Source organism: Equus przewalskii, chromosome 3, assembly GCF_037783145.1.
Source record: "Equus przewalskii isolate Varuska chromosome 3, EquPr2, whole genome shotgun sequence".
NCBI lineage: Eukaryota > Metazoa > Chordata > Mammalia > Perissodactyla > Equidae > Equus > Equus przewalskii.
The window spans coordinates 88,945,676-88,966,170 of NC_091833.1; the positions used below are offsets into that span (position 1 = coordinate 88,945,676).

The 20,495-nt window shown below is 45.1% G+C and overlaps 1 protein-coding gene across 6 annotated transcripts in view; it reads right to left on the reverse strand.

Moving 5' to 3' along the window:
• The window catches only part of TBC1D1 (TBC1 domain family member 1), a 217,699-nt gene that overhangs the window by 58,207 nt on the left and 138,997 nt on the right, over positions 1-20,495 (reverse strand). The gene's annotated exons all lie outside the window — the stretch shown is intronic.

Consider the following 20,495-nt stretch of genomic DNA (forward strand, 5'->3'; position numbering starts at 1 on the left):
ATGTGGGACGCCTACCAAAGCATGGCTTTTGCCAAGCGGTGACATGTCCACACCTGGAATGCGAACCTGTGAATCCTGGGCCGCCAAAGCAGAATGTGTGAACTTAACTGCTGCGCCACCGGGCCAGCCCCTCTACTTTTTCTATGTGGGACACCTACCACAGCATGGCTTGCCAAGTGGTGCTATGTCTGCACCCGGGATCCGAACAGGCGAACCCCAGGCCGCCAAAGTGGAACGTGTGAACTTAACCGCTGCGCCACGAGGCCAGCCCGTTTTAATTCTTGACAGACTGACAAAATTCAGATTTTTCTTTTTTTCTGTTTTTTTTTTTTTTTTACAGGGGGAAGGGAAACCTGGGGGCCAGAAAGAGGGATCTGCTTGAGCAAAGCCACCAAGTACTCTAGCTTAGAGCCATCTTTCCTTCTAAATTCATAGCACTTGCTGTGTCATTAATGGGGCAACTGACCTGAGCTGCCATGTGGCATCGTTTATATTTTATATTTGTGGCATCTTTCATAAGCCAGGTCCTGGGATAGGACTTAAACATGGACTCTGTCACCCGGCCTACCTTTTATCCTGCTTCCTTGTCAACACAAAACATCACTTGCCCTGCCACAGGATGCAGATTTGGAATGGTACTTCCAACCCAATCCATTCCAGGGCACCAACCAGGCAGGTACTTAACTGATATGTGCTTCCAAGTCCCCAGATTACCATGGAGGGCAATGCCAGTGCCTGATTTAAGCCCAGCTTCCAATTAAAATCGCTTGAACACCCATAAAATGACAGAGAAAAAAAAGGACAATTTTGCAGATTTGAGACATGAGACAAACACAAGCTTGCAACGTAAAATCACACAAAATACATTCAAGGCAAAAACACATTAAAGTTTTGTGAAAGAACCAGGAGTCAAGATACAGTTTCTGCCACACATTTATAATACAGATGGGTAGATTTTGTATATTTAATTTATACTCAATATTTATTAAGCTTAGTAATAGCTGGATAGGTGGATAAAGATCATCTTATACTGATAGTGTGTTAACTCCCAAATCACTAAGGATTACGCCACAAAACAGCACTGCATCAACACAAGACAACAGAAGAAAACCTCCGGGCAGTTTAAAAGGCTTTTCCCTTCCACGGCCGCAGCTTTCCAGCTCAGAACCCTGCACTGAGCTATAGCTAGCCTCGGCATTTCCCATGCTTTTTTCTCCTTTGGTATTTGTTATTCGTCTCCCTCACTACATGTGCACACTCCTTTATCTTTCATTAAATCCACTTTGAACCCAACACCTAGTACAGTGTTTTGCATACAACTGCGCCCTCAGAACACCTGCGTGTTAAACAACACAGGATAAATCTCCCTCATCGCGTCACGGGCAGGGATTGTATCCCACATGCAAATTTTGGACTTTCATTAAAAACAATACCAGCATCTCTTGATGATGTGATGACAAAGACTGAGTTACGGAAAGAACCACTGTGAGGGGCAGAAGGAAGAGCTGTTGTGGCCAAGAAGGTCTGAAAGATGGATCCGAGTGGCAGCCAAGGAGTAGGGAGGAAGGGGTGGTCAGAGGCCCTGCAGAAGGAGAGACACAGAGAGCCTCGTCCGAGGGGTCCAACCTCAATTGACTGGTAAAATGATAAAACAACTACACAAATGGCAATTTTCAGGAAGAGAGTCTTATTTTTTCCCCTGTGGCCCAGGCAAGGGTTTTTAGATATGTTGGCTGGCTTTCCCCCCTCCCTCCTAAAAAAAAGGTAATATTTAACTCATTGCAGAGAAACTGGAAACACCAAAAATTATTAAAGAAAAAAAAAAAAAGAAAAAGGAGGGCTGGCCCAGTGGTGTAGTGGTTAAGCTCTCACATTCCACTTTGGCGTCCCAGGGTTTATGGGTTCAGATCCCAAGCAGAGACCTACACACTGCTCATCAAACCACGCTGTGGTGGCATCCCATATACAAAACAGAGAAAGACTGGCACAGACGTTAGCTCAGAGACAATCTTTCTCAAACAAAAAAAAACAAAAACAAAAAGGTCACCTATAACCCTACCTCCCAAAGATAAATGCTCCTAATATTTTCACACATTTCCTTCTGGTCTTTTCTTGGAATTTTACCAAACATATAAATGTACCTTCCATGCTATATTTTGATTTTCATTAGAATTGCTTTGAGTCATCTCCTCTGTCCGTACCTACCCTTTAACACATCATAACGGGATGCAGAGTCTGAAGTGCCTGAGGCCCTGAGGCACGCCCAAGCAGAAGCAAGCCACAGGAGGCAGTGGGGTCATGACCCCAGTCCCACATAAAAGGGTCAGGCAGGATGTGCACACTTGGGACTCATCTCCCGAGAGGAGCATTGGGAGCTATTCAACTAGAAATAATCAAAAACGAGAAGGTCATATCACAGTCTGGTAATTCCCAGAGAAGAGCTGGTGAGAACTTCAGTGGGAACCTCTGGGAAAGGGGAAAAAAGTGGGGATGGGAGCAGGGAGAGGGTAATGCGGGGGATGTAAGGAAGAAATGTGTCACCAAGGAAAAACTGAGAGGGAGAGAGGAACGAAAGGTCCCGAAGGCACGTCCAGGTGATCCGAAAGGGCAGCAGGGCAGCCCTGATGCGGCTTTTGCTGGCACAACAGTCCTGCGATGAGAAGTCTGACTCAGGTGCTGACGAGGACGAATCGCTAAAAGCCCCAGTTATAAACTCTGCTGCCCTCCACCCTCCCTCCGGCCTCTCACGCATCTGTGAGTAAAAAACCTAACCCCACCCATCCCATTACACAATGCTTATCTGGATACAATCTAAGGTCAAAATCCACGAAAGGAAGCCATGACTTAAAAGTTAGGAAATACTTTTGTGCTTTACAGGGGAGAGGGGATGGGGAAGTCCACACTACAAAACAAGAAGTTCACAACAGCGAGCCCAGTTCTTCCCCCAACTCGACACAATGCTCACTGGGTTCTATGTGGAAATGCGACCTTTCCACCTGGAAAACCCCAGCCTCGCAGCTCTCCTTATAAGGGCCCATATCCTGACAGGAACCACCTTGGGAAGGAGTGCTCTTTTTAGGAATCCATGACTGCTCAGCAGTTGGGGAACTTGGGATTCAGCTGTGTCGAGGTTCAGGCTTGGATGTTTTCGGCTAGAAGACAGAAACAAACTAGATGATCACAGAGATGGCTTCTATCCCCTAAAAGTCAGTACTCTGATATTCATTCAAAACCTCAACAGATTTCAGACACACTTAATCTGGTTTATGAGTTAGAGTGGACAAGTTTAAATGTTCTTTGAAAACTGCTTTGTGGCAAGCAAATTTCTCCAACATTACCACAGTTTACTTTGCCCAAAAACCTCAGTAAAGAGGTAACATTTCCTTTTGAAAGTCTCTCCTGACCAGAGCTGACCATGGCATATCCCAGCACACGGAACTTCCACTCGGAGCTGGTAAGAAGTGAGAGTTGTTATGTGTGCACAGGACAAAACAAAGAGGACAGAAATGGGATCCTTTGATTGAATAAACAAAGTAATTTGGTAAAGACTTACATATCTGCCACTCCAAAGGAAGGATACTTTTCTAAACATCCTGTCGCAACACAGAGAACCAACTCAGCTGAAAAGTGGCACCTTACATTCCGAGGAAGGTGAGCCATGGGGGAAACGGACCCTCTGGAGCCTGGTAATTTTGTGCTTAGGGGGCCAGGTCTCACCCCACAGCACCCGTCAATGTCTGGGACATCTTGAAAGCTAGCAGTTGTCTAACCTTTCACTGGGATGATTTTCAAGAGTGAAATGTCTATGACTAATTTCTTTACAATGATTCCCAGTCTTTTGTCTCTCTCCATAAAGAGAGTTTGAAAAGAGAGTGGTCCCCTGTCCCTGGCAACAGGCTTGGCCCATGGTTTTTCCGCCTCTGAATTCAGAGCACAGGGCTGCTCAGCGAGGTGGGGTCTGTTGTCACAGGTGTTCACCTGGGGTGGAGCAGGAGAAGCAAGCTGCCGCCTGAGGACCAGGTTTCCTCTGGCTGTGACTTCAGGCGATGACATTCACTTTGCAGAAAAGCTGAAGCCACTGTACAAACTGCCAGCACACTGCCCAGGAGGCCCAGAAAGGTTCTTTTTGGCAACAGGAGGGTCCTCCATATGCCAGAGTCCCTGATTGTCCAAAAATATCCTTTCACTCGTCCTAAAAGTCGAATGATGTTAAAAGGGAATGTGGTGGAGTTGGAGTTTAAAAATGGCCGCCATTTGTGGAGAGAACTGAGAAGGCAGCCATTTTTATTTCCTTCAAAACACTATTAGGAATAGACGGCCTGCACTCTTCTGTAGCACTGGCTCCCATCTCTGGAGTGCTTCTTCATGGTTGCCCAACACCCCTAGCTCTATGAGGTGGGTGCTATTACTACAGCCACGTCATAGAGGGGTGGAGCAGCTGCCCTTGGTCAAACAGCTCATAAATGGAGGAGTCAGGATTTAAGCCTGGAGCAGTCTGATTTTAAAAGCCAGACTCTTCAACTTAACAACAACAAAAAAATAATTTCAAATTAAAAAGGGGCAAATTTCTCCAAAGATGACATATGAATGGCCAAGAAGCATATGAAACGATGCCCAACATCACTAACCATTAGAGAAATACAAATCGAAACCACAATGAGATATCGGATGGCCACTTCAAAAAAACAGAAGACAACAAGTACTGCTGGGGATGTTGAGAAATTGGAACTCTTGGGTGCTTTGGTGGGAATGTAAAATGGTGCAGCCGCTATGGAAAACAGTATGGCAGTTGCTCAATAAATTAAAAATAGAATCACCATACAACCCAGCAATTCCACTTCTGGGTACATATCCAAAAGCACTGAAAGCAGTATTAGGACAGATATTTGCACACCCATGTTCACCGAATCATTATTCACAATAGCCAAGAGGTGAAAAGAACCTAAATATTCAGTGACAGATGAATGGATAAACAAAACGTACTATATACATACAGTGGAATATTATTTGGCCTTAAAAAGGATAGAAATCCTGTCATGTGCTACAACTTGATGAACCTTGAGGATATGATGCTAAGTGAAAGAAGCCAGTCAAAAAAGACAAATACTATATGATTCCACTTATATGAAGTATCTAAAGTAGTCATAGAAACAGAAAGTAGAAAGGTGCTTGCTAGGGGTAGTAGGGAAAAAGGAATGGAAAGTTACTGTTTAATGGGTATAGAGTTTCAATTTTGCAAAAATAAGTTCTGCAGACCCAGTGAACAACAATGTGAATACACTCAACACTACTGAACTATACACTTACGTATGCGTAAGATGATAAATTTATTTTTTACCAAAATTAAAAATCAAAAAAATTTTTTCCTAAATGCCTACTCTTAACCAGGATGCTACATTGATTCTCCAGTCGATCACATCTTTCTGAAATTACACATGAGCCCTTTTCCCTCAAGTGGCCAGAAGCCATTTGCAGAAATATTCATTACAATGGGAGTTAGCAACTAGCATGGAGTTTCACTTTATTCTGCCTCACGACATACCAAGAAAATAAAGGACCACAGGCTAGAATGATGCAATGGAAGAAAGCTCACAGGGCCCATTTTTAATACTGTGGCAACTCAGAAAATGTGGGTATGCAAGGAAAGAGTCTTGATGTAAATGAAAGTCTGAGATTCCAGGATATCCTCCCAAAGGTCACAGCAATTCAGAACATGAAGCAGAACACTCGCAGGCCCTGTCTCTCTGCCTGTGAGGTTTTCTGAGGGCAGGCACTGTTGCCTTATTTAGGCCCAAGCTCTCATTCATGATGCAATACTGCCTCTCATGGAAGGAGACAGTTACTGCTGGCCCCATTTTACAAAGGAACCAAGGAAAAGGAGCAGGCCCAAGGTTCCAGAGGTGGGAAGCAACAGTGGCACCTTGCAGCCCACACCCCCGACCTCCAGGGCTCCTAACCAGGTTGCTCTGCAGTCAGCCAATGCCAGGCACTGACCCTGGATACTACTCCTAAACACAGTGCACATGAAGGCTCATGTGGTTATTACGGTCTGTGAGCCTCAGTCTTCTCATCTGTAAAATGAGGCATTGGATTAAGAATCCCTGTTATTTCTAACAGGAAAAGCTCCCAATAATCTAAGTTACCAACAACATCAAGGAGACTTTACTGAGCTCCACAGACTCACGGTATCATAATAGGAATATTAAATAGAAGTTTTTAAGCAAACAGTCTTTTTATCTTGTCATCCAAGAGTCTGAATCTCAGACAAGAACCAATACAGACACACATGCCATACTATGGAGACAGAACAATACCACTGCAGAAAGAACCAAGTACCAAAAGGATGAAAATGAAACTATTTCTGACCCACAGCCAGTAGGACCATTACAGATCACAACCAAAGGAGCTGTGAGAGGCTGACGGTGGGATGGCCAGAGACTGTGGCCGTGGACTGGAGTTCATATTAATACAGGGTGACCAGAGAAGGCAAAAGCCAAAAGCCTTCTACTGAGAGGCATCTGGGGGCAATGACCCCCATCATTACACCACTAAAAGCAGAAACCACGATGTTTGTTTTTCCCATATCACTGATGTTACTTCTTTAGGAACAATAAAACACTTAAGGTTATCAGGAACCCTAAAATGACTTCAACCACAGAATTTAAACTTTAATGAACTAGGTTAATTTAGAAATAGAATATACTGATTTGGACTAACCTATTGATTGCAATTTCAAAAAAAAAGGTTTCAGCTGTATAGGAAGAGCAATCAGAGAAGATGGAATGGGGTATCTTTTAAGCTACCAAATACAGAGAAAAAGGATCCATTATATTACCTAATATATAATTATATTATATAATATATATTTCTGAGTATAACATTTTTTTTTAAAAAAAATCAACTTCTAAACTATTCTCTGAAACTATAAACATAACATTCTGAAATTATATTTCTGCTGGAACCAGAGAAATTTGGAATCTCAATGAGCACTAGGCAACAAAGTGTCCTGGGACACTTGAGGCTCTTTTCTGGGGTGGGTGGGCAGGTAATACGTGGCCCTCGGGAGCAAAGGCATCTGAGGTAGATGGCAGTGGTGGCAGGAGAGCCACAAACAAGAAAAAACCTTCCAATGAAGACTGTGAATCTCTAACTTTTGAGCTTGATTTCTGCAAATTAAGGCTGTTACTTTCTCAAGTCAAATTACTGGTCATGACAGATTTAATTATTCCAAAGAAAGGGAGGAAGACATCCCCAAATGATCCCCTGTAGTTCACGCCCACAAGAGAGGGAAGTGATTTTATAATCGGGTCCATTTCCAATAAATCTGAATACAGTGATGAGTCACTTAACAACAGGGATACGTTCTGAGGGAAGCGTCCTTAAGAGATTTCATTGTTGTGCAAACATCACAGAGTGTACTTACACACACTTAGATGAGCCTACTGCACACCTAGGCTACGTGGTACTAATCTTACGGGACCACGGTCATATATGCGGTCCGTCATCGAACAAAACGTCATTATGTGGTGCATGACAGTACTTGCTACCATCATGATTCATGAAAGAAATGTACTTTCATTTTAACCTTCTAGAAGACTGAATATATTTCAAAAGTTTCTTTCTTAATGAAAAATTAATTTTTCCTACTATCAAAATGCCACGCTATAAAACTGAACAAGAGAAAAGGGGAAAATATCACCTATTACCACAGTTTCTCCCAATTTTGGTAGAACGTCAGTATGTTTCCGTTGTATTTATTCTCCATGGATATGTTATTTTTTTTATATAGTAAAATCTGAGTAGTCACAATAAAATACCCACATTTGGTTAATATTCCAAAATGACATATCCTTGTATTCAACAGACATCAAGCACCACCTATGAACCAAACTCTGTGCCAGGTCCTAAAACTGTAACAAGGCAGTGCCCCTGCCCTCACAGAGCTTGAACTGAGTTTTAGAAACATGCCCCAAATGCTCGCAGTGGCAAGGCAAACTTAAGTGGACAAAGAGTGTGTGAGGTCTCCCCAAGGCCGACCTGCTACACACCATGAGTCTAAGGTCCAGTGAGCCCAGTGCTGACCCACTGTCTCACACTGACCACCGCTGGTTGATGAGCTGTGTGCCAACTACACTGCTCTGAGAATCCCAAATTCTTATGACTGGGTAAACATATTAATCACACTTCATTCCCAGCACAGGAATCTTTGAGAGATAGTTACTCAGCTTCTATCCAAGTACTTCTGGTAATAAGAAATTTACACACTTGCCCATACAAAATTTCACCTACTTTTGGATAAGCATTAACTGCTAAAAAGCTAGTGAGCCCCAGTTACTTTCGTTGGCCTTGCCCCCCTCCCCACAGCCCAGATAATATCCTGGGGCGGGGGGCGTTGGTATCACATTCTCCCACCCCTCCCTGGATGAGCTACCATGGGCTGGGCTGATCAGCTCTCAAAGCTCTGGAATAAAGCAAAGACGGGCAGTCAGGTGACTGGATGCCTCTGGAGCGAAGAGGTCATACACACTTGGGGCCGGCATGGCTGTACACAGTGATGAGCAAGTTAGGAAAGCTGGTGTGCAGAATAAAGGAGAGAACGGAACAAAAACAATTACACAGCCCTAAAGAGAGGGAGCCTTCCTTGGTTCCTGATAACTTGTGGCCAGTTTCTGGCTCCTACCCTGATTGTTACAAGCCTCCTCCTGATTAAGCCAGCTTGAGTTATTTCCTGTTTCTTGCAACCAAACGACCATTGACTAAGACAGCCTCACACTCATCTGTTTCCTGAGCCTTCCCTGAGAACCGCCTAGATGCAGCGGGCATTTGAGGATAACTAAGGAGCTGAAAACAACTTCCTCTCTCAAGAAACCGGTTGAACAGGCAAGAACAGAACTTAATTAGGGAAAACTAACAGGTTAGGTGATACTCAATCACATGTGGTTTAATGGAAAGAGATGTGAAGGTGGATGAGATAACCAAGATTCTAGTCCATTCTACCACCGACTGCCTGTTTAACCTTAAGTGGGTCCCTTTCCCTGAGTTTCTACATCTGTACAATAAGAAGTTTGGGACAGACGACTTTTCAAAGTCCACACTTGCTTTTAGGCTTCTTTGAAAGCAGGGGATTCGATACCTCCTACATAACCATTAACAATATTTTTAGAAGCCATGTGGGTTGTAGACTATCTTGCCTCTGACCAAGGTTAACCACTTCAGTTAGGAGACAACACAACACAAGCATCACCCTGGAGGCGAAGTTCTTGTGGTTCTGAGTGACAGCGGCAGGGCCAAAGGAGACCTCAAAGAGTTCATCATCTAGAAGAGCATGTCCAGGAGAATCTGGATGAGGGAAATGTTCTAGACCTGCACTCTCCAATATGGTAGCCACTAGCCACATGTGGTTCTTGAGCACTTGAAATGAGGCTAATGTGAGGACCTAAATTTTTTATTGTCTTTATGTAATTAGTTTACATTTAAGTTTAGATAGTTACATGTGGCTAGTGGCTACTGTAATTGGACAGCATGGATCTCAATGTCGAGCAAAATAACCCCAAGACAAAGTAACCAGCTGTCTAACAGATCCAAACACGAACCCTTGAGGAACATCAGGGATGGAGAGGCTGTCTACGCCTGAGAGAAAAGAGGAAGAAATGGTGACATCTGAAGTGGCCTGAAAGGATTAGGAAAAGCCTGTAAGTGTTAAAGCATTGTGCATTGGGTAGAAAAGAGAAGATCAGCAAAAGGAGCTTTCTGGGCAAAGGAAACAATCTATACAAAATCATGGCCGCAGGAAGAAACAGCACAGCAGGAAGACGTAACACATTCTGCATGGGCAGCGCTGCAGTCTCCCTGCTTCCCTTCCTCATATGCAGTCTCCCCTCGTCCCTGCATCTGTGGATATTATACAACGTGGCAATGTGCTCGGCCACAAATCAGTCTCATGGCCTCCCTTGTAGCTATGAATGGCCAGGTGACACAGTTCCAGGTAATGAGGCACAACTGGAACTCTACTAGGGATTTCTGCAAGGGTTTTGCTCTCTCGATACAGAGGGATCACCCTTTCCTCTTCGTTGTTTCCTTTTTTGTTCTGATTGGAACTGGAGGGGAAGCTGAAGGTGGAGCAGCCATCTTGTGGCCAGGAGGCATCCAAGAGGGTGAAACAGAAAGAGAAGGGGCCTAGCTCCCTGGTCGTATCATGGAGCCACTGAATCAGCCTTGCTCTACCATTGTTCAGTGAGAAAAATTCATCCCTCTTTAGTAATGCCAGCATAGCAAGATTTAATCTCTAAGTGATGTCAAATTTGGCATCTGAGGTGAGGGGCTAAAAAATGCGGAATTGGCAGGGCAGAGAAAACTAGGCAATAGGAAATGAGGAGGAATCCCCAATAGATGAATGGGACTCTGGTGACTTTGTTACGTGCTGGTAAAACATCTGGTCTAACCATATGTCGCCTGCTGTACATTGGGACATACACCATGCGTGACTGAGACTGTAGTGTTAGGGATAATGGAAGAAAACTTCCAGAACGTGGTGCATATTGGTTTCTCTAAGGGAGAATGATGAACTCAAACTACACCAGCCATTCTGCAAGCAGTGACAAGAAGAAACACCACTTTGTGAAGGCAGCCATCTGCCTATGACCTCTAAGTCCCACAGTCTGAAGCCTACCAGGGCTGAAAAAGCCAATTGTTTTTATATCCCACCCCACTCCAAATGCAAGCCTTGGCAGGAGACAAGATTGGTGCCAATAAACTTCCCCTCAGTAACGGTTTGGGGAAGATGCTGCTGCAAAAAAACAATTCCAAAAACCAAACCCGCCGAGGTTAGACCACAACCTCTCATCACCAGAACTGCCCTTCATCGAAAGCTCTCAAGCTGGCACACCTGGACGGGAACGAACCGCAGTACTCCAACTTTCTGCGGAAACCCTATTATTCTCTCAAGTATAAAATGCATAGTTCGGTACTACAAATTATTTTCAGAATTATATAAGACCATAATTATAGTGTTCCTACTTTGGTAAATGATGTTTAAAATCTTGTTAGTACTCATTCCGTAAATATTTTCATTTATAGGAAAGTGATGAAACAAATTTGCTTGGGAAAAAATCCACATAGAAAGCATTTTAACACATCCCTTGGCTTTATCACAGGATTTCATAAAAATCAAGAGTTCGTTGAGGGTGCCGGCAGCTGTAATTCTGGGGTCGCTAGCTCATGTCTGGTGGGAAGGCACAGCTTTGCCAACCTCCGGGAGATCCACATTCTTTCATTTAAATAAATGAAATTAACAGAAACCATTCAACTAGGAAGATTCTAATTCTGTTTTAAAAAATCAGGACTGCCAATAAATAAGGCCAAAAATGTGCGCTGTATTAGCAAGAGTTAACATTTAACTTTAGAATACTTCCAAGATAAGAATTGTTTTTTCGCTCTAACACAACCTATCACCATACAAACACTAACTTAAGCAAGTAAACCAGTCAAAACCCCCGATAATTTATTTCTAAAACTGTCAGCAGTTCATTACTGTGACTCAGAGACTGGGTTCAGAGTCGAACCCACTAGATGTGAAACATAGCACTGTGGGAGCTATGGCACATCGTTCAATCTTTCCAGCCTCGTCCCTAAAACCAGGGGCAGTGGTACCTCCCGCATGCAGTGGACATGAGGATTATCATCTAACTGTGTAAAAGTGGAAACACGAAATGCTTAACACGTGACAATGGCCATCATTAAGATTCGATTAGTTTTATTGCAAAGAAAACAGGATTTGTTGGCTGCTTCATAATCTGCCATAGAACATATTTCTGATTTTCAATCTGTTGTTTATTTCATTAACAGCCACTCAGGGCTTTTTTGTCCCGAGTTTAAATCAGAATAGGATGTACCCCTACCTACCAGCTGCTGCAGCTCGAGAAATTCAGAGGGCCTCAGAGTGTGGTCCTCAAATCTGCAACATCAGCATCACCTGGGAACTCGTAAGAAATGCAAATTCTCAGGCTCCACCAAGAGAATTCCATCTCCAGAAGCACGAAACTTGAGTGTGAGGCACAGTGATCTGTGTTTCCACAAGTCCTCCAAAGGATTCTGGGCACACTCAGCTTGAGAACAGCTGAAAGAAACGTGGCCCTTTGTCCCCTGGGATGGGGAGAGCTGTGGGAGCCCTGATGGAGGATTCCCCCATCCCTTGCCTTTCCAGGCACCTCTAAGAGCAATGCCAGCATCCCCTGCACTCTCCTTCTCACCCTGGAGAAGAAAAACAAACAAGGCCAGCCAGCAGAGAAGCCTGGTACTGGGAGACCAACTGTCACCTCCCCCCGCCATGGCCTAAGCACCTTCATGTCAGAACCACAGGTGACAACTCAAAGCTCCCCAGAGAAGGAGGTTCCACGCAAGCTCACCTTTAAAACCCTTTCTTAACATACCTCCCCATAAAAATGCATACGTGAAAGTTCATAGCAGCATTATTCATAATAGCCAACAGGTGGAAACAGCTCAAATGTCCATCAACTGGTACGTGGATAAAGAAAATGTGTTCATGGTCTATATATATGCAGCGGAATATTAACTGACCATAAGAAGGGATGAAGCACCAAAACAAGCTGCAACACGATGAACCTTGAAAAGATTATGCTAAGTGAAAGAAGCCACGTACAAAGGACCACCTATTACATGACTCCATTTATATGAAGCGTCCAGCTAGGCAAATCTACAGAGACAGAAAGCATAGATTAGAAGCTGTCTAGGGTTTGGGGGGGTAATAGAAAGTGACAGGTAAGGGTTTCTTTCTGGGGGACAAAAAGGTTTTAAAATTAGATTGTGGTGATGTTTGCACAACCCTGTGAATAGAGCAAAAAAAAGCAGTGTATATTTTAAATGGGTGAATTATATAGTATATGAATTCTATTTCAATAAAGCTGTCCTTTAAACAAAACAACCCCTCCTGCCGAAGACTCCCTCGTCAGAGCTACTCTAACCTCCCTGGCAGTGCCACCCAGGTCACGTGAGAAGACTGCAGGGTGGCAGTGCACAGCTGGGAGGGCTGAGAGGAGGGGAGGCCAGCAGGCACCCAGGGCATAATACCTAAGGCAGCGTTCATTCTCAGCACCATGCAAGTTTAGGGTCAGCACTTGCAGGGCCCCAAAAGTGAGTGCCTCCTTAAATTCTGCTTGCCTCACCCGAGTCCTGCCCTGATTATGACGCTACTTCACCTTCAGATGTGTCTACAGATTCTATCCCACATTTTTCAAACTCCTTACCATTCTTTGCTTTATAAACTTCAATGGCTCCCTAGTGCCTACAGATTAAAATTCAAAGGTGAAAAATCAAGATCTCCCACGTTAAACTTGAATCCTGTGGGCATGCAGGCACAGACTGTGGAGTTAGATCAGCCCTAAGGAGGAACCCCTCCAGCAAGGGTGCTGTGCACAGGGATTCACAGCCAGACCATCTGCCACCAGGGCCGCCAGTGCCCAAGCCCTCAGCTCTGGGCTCCTGTAGCCTTATCACCAACAACCCTTAGCTCTAGCCCTTGCACAAATATAAGGACTGTTTAAACACCAACGGTTAACTAGGAAAAGCTGGATCAGTGCTAACTTACAATTGTTAACAGGAGCGAAAATAGCACACTGAGGTCAAATCTTGCCAATCACCATACCAACGTCTGCAATGACATGCCAGGAAGCACAAAAAAGGGAAGAAATTTAGTAGCTTCCAACTACGGAAACCCATGAACAGTCAGATTCCTGGCTTGCAATATTTTATCTTGAACCTGGTCTTTATTCACCACAGAAAAGCAAAGCTGTATGGAAAGTAAACGTAAAATAATAATGTTAAAAAGCCACATGTCTCTGGCAACCGGAGACCATTTTTCTCTACCCTGTTTGCCCACTCTCTAAAACCCTGCAGCAAAAGAAAGAAAAACATCTGGATTTCAGAAGGTAGCTCTCCATTCAAATAAGCTGCAAATGAGCAAGGAAGATACATACTGTAACAAAAACAAGAACAAAAACAAAAATATAGGGAAAAAAGAAAAGAAAGCAAGCACTTTTCTGGCATTGGAAGGAAACCAGGGCCATTGAGACACAGGGAGCACCACTGCCATCAAGTGGTGACAGTGTCTCAAGTCACCCTCTGATGTCTAAACCAGCCATCTCACTGGGGGCAGCAATCAGAATCCTTCATGCATATTTAAAAGAAAAAACAGAATTTATGCTAAGGCCCCAGCCCCACCCAGGTGACTCGGTGAGGCAGAGAGTAGAGGGCAGGTGCAGGCTGAATTTCAAAAACCTCACCAAGCGACTCTGGTGCCCAAAGTCAAGGACCACTGATGAGAACAAAAGGTCCCACAGATGTCACCATGCTTATATTTTCCAGCAAAGTTTTACTTGTAGTTATTCTGCTTATGTCATTCATTAAAATTTCCTAACAGTACATACATTCTTGAAAATTTAGCTATGTATAACACAAATCATAGTCATACAACAGTTTCTATATTTTTCACAATATAAAACAGTCATTCTAAAGATTCAGATTATATTCCTTGGTTGTACCATTCCTATTTACATCTAATCTCTAGTCCAACAGACCTAACCTTATCATAAAGTAGGCGTATTGACACAGCTATACTCACAACACAAAACTCTTTGAACTTTTGTTTCACTGGACTATTTGCTTATGTACAATGGGTTTCAAATCAATAAATCTTATCTAAATTAGATGGGGTTTTTTTCCTTTAACAAGACAGGTAAAGTGTGAATGCCTCTATTGTTGGTGAAACCTGTAAATGCACAATGTAATCTGAAATGCTTAAATGAAAAGCATTAGCCTAAGACTCAAATTGTACCTCGGTAAGCAGAGGTAAACAAAAGGATTTCCCCCCAAATCCAAACTTGAGTTACATAAAAAATTATTTCTTAACAACAAAGAATTAGCTTTTGCATGATACAGTAGGAGGGAAAACTGTGGAATATTTCTACTACCAAGTATCTAATAGAAGTTCATTTTCAGCAATTTTTGCAGGCCTGACCATGAAGTCAGAGCCCACGGCTAAGACAATAAACACCTGCACACCTCTGTGCCCGGGCTGCCCCCAGAGACCAAGCTGCCCTGGAAAATAAGATGGGAGGAAGGAAGCAGAGCACCATATGTTTTGTTCCATTTGGCACATTATCAATTTTTCTTTATCCCTATTACCAGAGGTTTTTTATCACTGCATTTTCCCCACCAGACAAACTCTTGCTTCTCTAGGTAGCACAAATCTTCTCAAACAAAGCCACTAATGACCCAGATTTACTTGAGGTCTGAGACACTTGGGTGACTCCTTGGGTCATGACAGTGACACAGAGCAGCAGAGAGTCACATGTGTAGACTAGGACTGGAAGGTCTGGGTTGGATTTACCGCGGTCACCTGTTCTAAGCCCTTGCTACTCACCCTGGACCAGCACCATCAGCATCACTGGGGAGCTTGTCAGAAATAAACAGAGACCCTCTGGCCCCACCCAGAGCCACTGGATCAGAATCTGCCTTTTAACAAGATCCCCAGAAGAGTCCAAGCACGTGGAAGTTTGTGAAGTGCCGCTCTAGACCACGACATGGGGAAAGCCGCTACACCCACAGGTATGTTCGCATCTTCATCTGAGGGAGGACAGCACCAGTCAGGGCAGGGCTAGGGTGCGGCTCAACAGCAGGAAGGCTCTGACAACGACAGAGGCTGTCACGCAGACATCAGCATCACCATCCCCTACTCGGAGGAACACCTCACCATACAAACGCAGTCTTACGCTCACTGAACCTTCAGCAGCTGCGGCCTGCAGCACACCTAAGAGCGACCCCATAAGACACCCTCCGTCGAGCTCACAGTTACCAAGCACGGACCTTCCGCATACTCAGCATCTCACAGACCTTTCACCCAAAGGACCACAATGCAGAGGAGAGAGAACGCAGTTCCTGAGGGTTTCTGGACGACAGCGATAAGAGGCCACCGCAAACTGAAAGCATGACTGAAGTCTCTGCTTTAAATTTAAACAACTATGCTGCTTTTAGTATTCTATCTCATGATATATCTATGTTTGTTTTATTACAAAAACATTTGCCTCACCAAGTCTTCAAGTACCAATTGTTGATGCCCCTATTTATTGTACAGTTTCCCTTCGATGGAGTGTTGCTGGGCACCTGACCTGCCATCTGGGAAGCAGAGACCTCCCTGTGATGAACTTCAGAATGAAACCATCCCTCCCAGACTTCGCTAACCTCAAGTGGGAATTCCTACCAGAAGACCAAAAGGTCTCTGTTGAATTAAAAAAATAAAACAGCCTATGATTTGAGAAGATTTGTGCTGTTCCTACTAGACATATAGAAGCAAATGTCTAGATAGAAGTTAACTTCCTACCTACTTCAGAAGTTTACATTTTGCTCCAAAACGTAAAATTCAGACACTTGCAACTTAATGATTTCACAGGGATTCGTATACGGAAAGTCAGACCCCCCCTGAGGAAAGGACAGGCTGATTTGGTTTGAGACAATGTTTACCGAGTCTAATCTCTCCACTTTCATCCATGCTGCCTGCCTGTGTCTTTTCCTCTCTTTCACACTATATTTAGTTAGAGCCACACTCCTTACTAACACTTTTCTCTCTAGGTTTTAGCCAATCTATAAAAATCGGAACCCCAAAATTACAGAAAATTCTATTTCTCCTTCTCTTGTATCCTTATTGCTATGCAAATAGCATGGTTTTTAAATTACTGGTGGTTTGTTTTATTAGTATCTCCAAGTGGGATGAAATAAAGGGGACAGTACAAATAACCTTGTCTCACTTTGTCACCTTGAGACAAGGTTAAAAGATTTCCTGTCTGTTTAACTGAACTTTGCACCACCAGAATATAAATTCAGAATTGTCACCAATAGTCACTGAGCATCTGAAGCACTTTACAAGGCACTGTTAAGTGTTCCCTACGGGCACACTTCCATGTCCATCAAAGCCCGAGCTCACCGAGGCCACAAGCACAGCCACCTGGGGCTCCCATGGGTCCCGCCCCTAAGACAGAGCAGGAACAGAGGCCTCAAGCCACCTCTAGCTGTGCACACTCTGCTGGGGACAGTCTGGCCAAAGCAGGCACCTCTGGGACCCTAAGTGCCTGAGGATCTGGAGGTCTTCGCTGGAAGGGAACACACAGAGCTGAGATGTGGTCTAAATGGTCAGAGACCACAGTGAAAGGTGCTGGCATCTCTGCTACCTAAAGATGGGCACCAGACAGCAGCAGAGGATAAAGATGCTTGATTTAGGAAAAGAAAATTCACAGACAGATGCTAAGAAATCACCCTCCCTCCCCCGCACACTCCAGTCCCACTGCTATCATGCACGGCAGGAGGACGACTGACTGAAGCAAGCAGCCCAGGCCTGTGTACAGGTCAGTGCTTGAGCTCTGGGGCACAGACCTACGAGCTCTAGTCCTGTCTCCCTTGCCCACTAGCTCTGTGGTTTGGGGAAAGTGATTTAATCCACTCCAAGCCTCTGCTCCTTCACCTGTGAAACGGGTATAATAAAAATGCCAACCTTCACAAGGTTGACTGGCAATTAAAGGAAATAATTTATGTAAAGCACTTGCCATAAGTAAGGGCATAAGTGATTATTATTATTTTACCAATTCAGAGTGTTAAATGCTTTTATTTTCTCTATCATACAGAGACTTTGTTAGTGTTGTCAAGTCAATTCTGACTCCTAGTGCCCCTGTGTACAGTAGAGCGGAACCCTGCCCGGTCTTTTTGCACCATCCTCTCACTTCCAGCACTGTATGAGACAGTGTTCTGCTGCTATTCATAGGCTTTTCATGCCCAATTTTTGCGGGGGTGGGTGGCCAGGTCCTTCTTCCTAGTCTGTCTTAGTCTAGAAGCTCCACTGAAACCTGTCCACCATGGGTGACCCTGCTGGTATTTGAAATATCAGTGGCATATCTTTCAGCATCACAGCAGCACGGAACAACCACAGCATGACAACCAACAGACAGGTGGTGTGGTTCCCTGACAAGGAAAGGAACCCAGGCCATGATGGTGAAAGCGCCAAATCTTTTTTTTTTTTTTTTAAAGATTGGCACCTGAGCTAACAACTGTTGCCAATCTTCCTTTTTTTTTTTTCCTGCTTTATCTCCCCAAGTCCTCCCATACATAGTTGTCTATCTTAGTGGCAGGTCCTTCTAGTTGTGGCATGTGGGACATCGCTTCAACGTGGCCTGAAGAGCGGTGCCATGTCCGTGCCCAGGATCCAAACCAGCGAAACCACTTGGCCACGGGGCCAGCCCCTAAAGCACCAAATCTTAACCACTAGACCACCAGGGCTGGCAGACACGGAATACCTATAATATAATCAAAAAATTCAGACAGCATTTCTTAATTCTAACAGAGAGCAGAACGAACAGCTTACAGAGAAAGAGGAGGAAGGAGCAGGGAGTTAAGAAATCACTAATGAATAAATATTAAGCTTGTGAGCATCTAAGCAATCTACTTGCCTTCCTTTAAAAGTCATAAAGCCTATGTGGACTGGAGGAATCTGACGATAAAGACAAGGAATGAGTAAATGCTGGAGTATGTTACAAGAAGGAAGTGCTATGGAAAATAGCAGGATAAGCAGACTGGGAATGTCTGGCAGTATGACAGGGAGGGTGCAATTTGAAATAGAGTGGCGAGAAGAGGCCTCATTGAAAACTCAATTTTAAGCAGTGGTCTGAAGCAGACGAGGGAGTTTGGGGGTGGGGGGCTTGGTATCTGGAAGAGCATTCCAGGCAGACGAAACAGCCCGTGCAAAGGCCTCAGGCAGGCGCATGTGTGGTGAAGCGAGGGGCCCCAGCAGGAGGCTTTGATGTATCACGACACCCACTTAGTGCTGCAGAGGGTCTCTCAGGACACCTTCCTGCAGGAGACGGTGGAAACACTGACAGCAGCTGAACAGCATGGGACCTGGAAAATCAGTCACGATTACAGACTAGGGATGGAAGAGCAGCATCGCTGCGGGGCCCTGCCGTGTTCAGCACGTTTATCAAGCACTTACAGACACAGAGGGCTCCTCAATGTTACCCAGCTCTCTACAAGCGGTCACCAGGATTGAGCTTCAAAACCACCCCAAAACCCATGCCATAATACTTCACAGGGACAAAGTGCTTGGTAAAAAGCTTTAAAAAGCCCTACTCAAGTGCAGCTAGAGTGCAGTTTTTAAATTTTTATACAACAGTTTATGCCCCAAGGGACAAGATACAATAAGAGCCAAGAATGTGAGTTAATCACTGAAAGCAGAAACAGACTAGGAAGGTGACCCTGTATGCAGAGAACGCTGGAACAAGAGGAGGTAAGGGCTGGGGACGGAGGAACGCTGTGCTGGCGCAGGGCTCCATGGCGACACAGCGTCTTCAGAGGACAGGGCTCTGCCTAGCGGGGACCCAACAGTAAAACTGCGCGAGGGCCAAGGAACCATGGCAATTAGCCTGGAAAGAGCTGTAGGGGAAGCAGCGTCTTCTAGGGCTCTCCGCCCCCTGGAGAACAGGAAGTGGAAGCACGTGCATGCTGTGTGGCTTCAGCGACCAGAGCGGACCCAAGGGATGGAATGACAGGGGGCAGGATTTGGCTCAATCTAAGAAAGTGCACTTGAATTTTATCGCTACACATTTAAATGCATTATTCAATCTCCACAAGCACTCCCTGCATGGGATCGCCCCGCCATGCTGGGGCGCTATTTTTAAACATCGAAACTCCACTTCTGGCGTCGGGGCTGTTCTGTCGTTTCGGCCGCAAATCACAGCTCAGTCACCTCTCCGCGGCCTCCCTCCGGCCCTGTCCCTCCCCCTCAGCCCACGCGCACCCCACCCCGTCACAGGACCTGGGAGGAAGAGCCCTCTGCAGCAGGAGGGCCTCGCCACTGCAGCAGGGGAGGAGTGGGGCACCGCCATTCCGCTCACGCTGGCAGCAGAGGAGTCAAAACCCGGGCCCCGGGCCACGCGTCTCCGCCACCACGGAGCTCCACGCAGCAGGAGGCGCTGGCGGGGCGGCAGCTCCGCGGCGCCCCCACGTGGAGGGGCTGAGGCAGGAGGAGCCGCAGCCTGGGAGCACCGGAGGGACTTCCACAACCAGGGAGGTGACTTTATACTGGAAACGTTCGCTTCACTGATTTTATTTCTACGCTTATGAATTCTGAACACTTTTAAATAAAATGTCAGTAAACGCATCATGCTCCCGTATCTCAATCAGTATGGCAAGAGGCATAATTAATCCTATGCCACCGGTGAGAATTTTAGAAAGCTTGCACCAGTACACGGCTCCTAAGGAAAAGCTGGGATTTGAATGCAGTCGCTCTGCTCCTGCTTGCAGAGGAGGCGATCCTAAATGGGCTCTAAATTCCTTCCCTACATCAACACTGTGACCACCTCAGAGCCTCCCAGGCCCAGGAGGCCAGCTCTCTGCTTTCCTACCAATATGCCAGTGACCCCAGGAAAACCAGTCAGCAGGAC